The sequence below is a fragment of the Tupaia chinensis genome, unplaced genomic scaffold (assembly GCF_000334495.1).
Source record: "Tupaia chinensis unplaced genomic scaffold, TupChi_1.0 Scaffold148108_1, whole genome shotgun sequence".
Taxonomy (NCBI): Eukaryota; Metazoa; Chordata; class Mammalia; order Scandentia; family Tupaiidae; genus Tupaia; species Tupaia belangeri.
The window spans coordinates 1,730,458-1,735,058 of NW_006207959.1; positions in this window are offsets into that span (position 1 = coordinate 1,730,458).

Here is a 4,601-nt window from a genome sequence, read left to right on the forward strand (position 1 = left end):
CGTTATACAGTAGTACAAGGGCTAATTTATCAAGATATCTTGCTTATAAATATCTGTACAGCAAAAGACACAGTAAGTAGTGTGAATTGACAACTCTTGGAATGGGAGAATATTTTTGTAAACTATACCTCAGATAAGGGACTGATAACCAAAATACACAGGGAACTCAATAGGCTTACCCCCCCCTCAAAAAAAAATGATGAACCCAATTAAAAGATGGGAAAATTACCTGAACAACTCTCTAAGGAAGACATACAAACAGCCAAAAAGCATGTGAAAAAAAATGCTCAACATCCCTCATCATAAGACAGATACAAATCAAAACCCACATGGGATACCACCTTCTCCTGTCATAATGGCAAAGATTTAAAAAAAAAAAAAAAAAAGAGAGAGAGAGAGAGATAAGTGCTGGCATTCCTGTGGTGAAAAAAGAACTCCTACACTGTGGGTGGGAATGCAAATTAATGTAGCTACTGTGGAGGACAATATGACAAGAAAGGAAAACTACAGACCTACAAATGGAACTACCATATGATCCAGCAATCCCATTCCTGCGTATCTACCCAAAGGACAGGAGAACGTTTAGTTGGAAAAGTGCTTGCACATCTATGTTTATTGTGGCATTATTCACAATTGCTAAGACATGGAACCAACCCAAATGTCCACAAACAGAAGAATGGATTAAAAAAATGTGGCAGAGGGAACCAGCAGTTACACTAGGCGTGTGTGCATGCGTGCCCAAGATCCCGAGAGGACAATGGAGGAGAAGGGATTGCGGCGTGACCATCCCCCCTGGGGGGTGATTTCTCGCTTTCTGTCTCTATGTCTCTCTCTGTCTGGTGAGTGCACGTGCCCTATAGCGGAAAAAAAAATATGGCAGATATGCTCTATGGAATACTACTAAGGAAAAAAAAAAAAGACCCTGGCTTTTGATAGAGAGTGGACAAATATGGAAAATTCACTGGTGAGTGAAGCGTGAAAGAGAGACATTGTATGTCTCCACTTAATATATACTCTTAATACATACTGACTATCCACACTCTATGGAGGAAATTGAAAGACTAGAGGATATAGAAGCATGGAAAATGGTTACAGATAATAGAGACAGTGTGGGAAGAAAGAGAGAGAAGGGTGAGAGTATGAGGAAAGGAATCAAGGAGAAAAATAGTCAAGATGTGGGACACAGAAATGGATGATTATCTATTGATGATAACATGTAGAGTACCCTCAATTGGATTGGTGCAAAGTGTATTCATGTTGGGTACATTCACTTTACAAGCTGTAGTGGTGTATAGCAATTGAATGTATAAAAGAAATTAAAATGCTCTTTATAAGCCAAATGATGTATAGTGATTGAATGTTTAAAATAATAAAGGGAATAATAATAATAATCTGAAAAAATAATGAGAAAGTATTTGAGGATGATAATGTGGATAGTAATGTCCTTGTCTTGACAGATAGGCATGGTAATCGTGTTAGAAAAAGAAATGCAATGCACTATAAAGATATATGTGATTAAATGTATTATTAAAAATTATGATAGTAATAAAATTAAATTTTAAAAAAGAAAAGCCAAAAAGAGAAATTAAAATAAAAAATTACTTCATGTTTGTAAATCATTTAGAGTAATACCTCTGTGTTCATTATATATGTGTTTGTGAAAAAAAGATGATATTACCAATAAAGAAAAAATAAATGACAGATTAAGTTCATGATCTCTACATGGAATTGTTATTCAGTCACGCCTTTAGTGTTCTCTTAAGCTTTCTTGTTTTATTAACTATGAATAGGTCAAGAATTTTTAATTTTTAAGTTTTGTTTCTTTTTTGCTTAACAATTTCTTTAGTTCATCTCTCTTCTTTTGCATTTTACTGCTATTATTCATGAAGACCCATGCCCATCCTTCAACACTTTCCTTAGCAATCTCATCAGTCTAATATCTAGTCCTATTTCTCACAAGTTCCACTTTCCACAGAACATTAGAACACAGTTCAGTGAAACTTTTTGCCACTTTATAGCAAGAATCATCTTTCCTCGAGTTCCTAATAACACATTCTTCATTTCTATGTGGGCTCTCATCAGAATCACTTTTAGCATTTACATTTCTGGCATGCTCCTCAAAATTCTTACAGTCTCTATTTATTACCAAGTTTCAAAGCTGTTTCCACATGTTTAGGTATTTTTATGGCAGTATCACACTTCCCAGTACCAAAATCTGTTACTACTCCAGGTTCTTAAAACAAACAAAACACTAGAGTCAATAGGATATAGGCAGATATCAATATTATATATCTACTGGTCCTACACTAATACAGATATATCCATAGATAAATAGACAGACAGATAAAAGATGAGGGTGCTTCAGAAAGTTTTTGGAAAACAGAACTAAAGCATTAATTTCATTTGTTTCAAAAAATTTTGAAATTCATGCAGTTTTTCATAATAATCTCCATTAACTTTTTGAAGTTCCCATATATATGTGCATATACATGTGTATGTGTATACATATGCACACACATAAAACACAGATATATATTTACCCATAGATATGTATAGATATAAAGAGAGGGATTATAAATAAATAAAACTCTCACATAATTATGGAGAACAAGAAGTCTCAAGACCTGTAGTTGACAAGCTTAAGACCCAAAAGATTGAATGGTGTAGTTTCAAGTTCAAGTTCAAGAAGCAGGAAAGCCAATGATGTAAATTCCAGTCTGAGTCTGAATCTGAAAGAAGTAAAACAGCAATACCACAACTAGAAGACAGAAAACAGCCAGTCAAAAAGAAAGAATTTTTTCCTACTCAAGCCTTTTGTTCTATTAGACCTTCAGTGGACTAGATGAGGCCTGTTGACATTAGGAGGGCAATTTTCAAATGTTAATCTCATTTAGAAATACTTTCATGGACATATCCAGATAATTTATAACAAATATCTGAGTACCCCATGATCCAGCCAAAGTGACACATAAAATTAATTATTACAGGACTCAAGGAAAAGAGGATACAGCTCCTCAATTGAATTCTTACAGCTGGCAGGTGGTAATGGTCATTAAGGTGCTGGACTCTCACATGGCTGACCATGGTTCAGGTCCCAGACCTAGTGACTTACTTTCTCTCTCTCTCCTGCTCCCTCTCCCTCTTTCTTTCCCTGTCTTTCTCTGTCAAAAATTTTTTGAATCAAATTAAATTTATGCTTTAATTCTGTTTTCCAAAAATCTCTCCCTCTCCCTTCCTCCTCCTTCTCTCCCTCTCTCTCTCTCTCTCTCTCTCTCTCTCTCTCTTTCTCTCTTCCTATAGAAAATTAAAAGTAACAAATAAAATTAAATAAATAAATATTTTTAAAAAGAAGAATTCTTCTATATTCCCTACTGGCTTTTTCCCCCAGGAAAGTAAATGTTCTCTTGAGCAAATGAAGTGGTAAGAAGAACAGAGAAGGATTCAAATAGGATGAATGTAACAAAGAAAATTTCTAAATGAGTTTGGAGTCAACACAATTTGGATAATCTACCAATTTATAAAGATTTTTGATGATCCCCTTGTATAGCAATGCATTAAATGGGATTAAAATCACATTGTTGGGATTTATAATAAGGTAAACAGAAACAAGAAGAGATTTTAAGAAAAAAAAAAAAGATTGATTAAGCTTTTACAATTTCCCTGACCCTCACCACCATGAATGTTGGGATTCTTTGGAGGTGGATATTATCCCCAAATTACAGAAGAGAAGGCAGAAGTAAAGATGTGTTCTTGCCGCAACGGTGAGCAAGGACTGCCCTAGGTAGGTACCATTCTTAAGACTTCATTCTTCACTACCTCACACTTAGCAGCTGACCTGCTGTCAATTATCATTTTAAAGCAATAGTTCTTCACTTCTTTCTCCACATGTGCACCTCTCTAGGAAACATTTCTGTCACATTAGTGTCAAAAGTAAATTCAGATTTTTAGATCCAAACCCTGGAATCAATGTAAGCACTTTAATCAGATATGAGAATTACAACAAACTGTCAGTTGACTCATTCCAGGGCAAATACTCTTGCCCGTGCCACATCACTTCTAATAAGACAATAATAACACTTTTAATCCTGGACCCCAAACTAGTGAGTCATTCCTAATTACCCACATCAGTGAAAGATACTTCATTATTAGGCCCTAAGCTGATGCTATACTAGAACCCTTACATGATTTCACAAATTCTCTAGGACAGAGTATGTCAAGATAAAAGGAAACAGGGGAACATATTCTTCCCTGTGCAAAAAGCCATGAAGAAGACATCACTTCTAATAAAACTGTAATAAAGCCAGGGGCTATTAGTCATAATTAATAGAGCTGAATTAGAGAGGAGGTTGAACTTTTTCTTTCTACCAGCAAGAAAGGAATCACGGTACATTCTCACCCCCTTGTTTAAAATAACTACAGAAATTTGTGTGATTTTATGTGGTCAGGCTTAACATACCTTTTCCATGTTACTAGTCAGTTCTCATTTTCAGGAAAAAAGAGACTTGTTCCTGTTGTATAGTAACCACTCAATAGTTTGTTAAGTAACACTCTGACTAATTGATGGATTATTCTAAACAATAATCATTTAGATTTGATATACC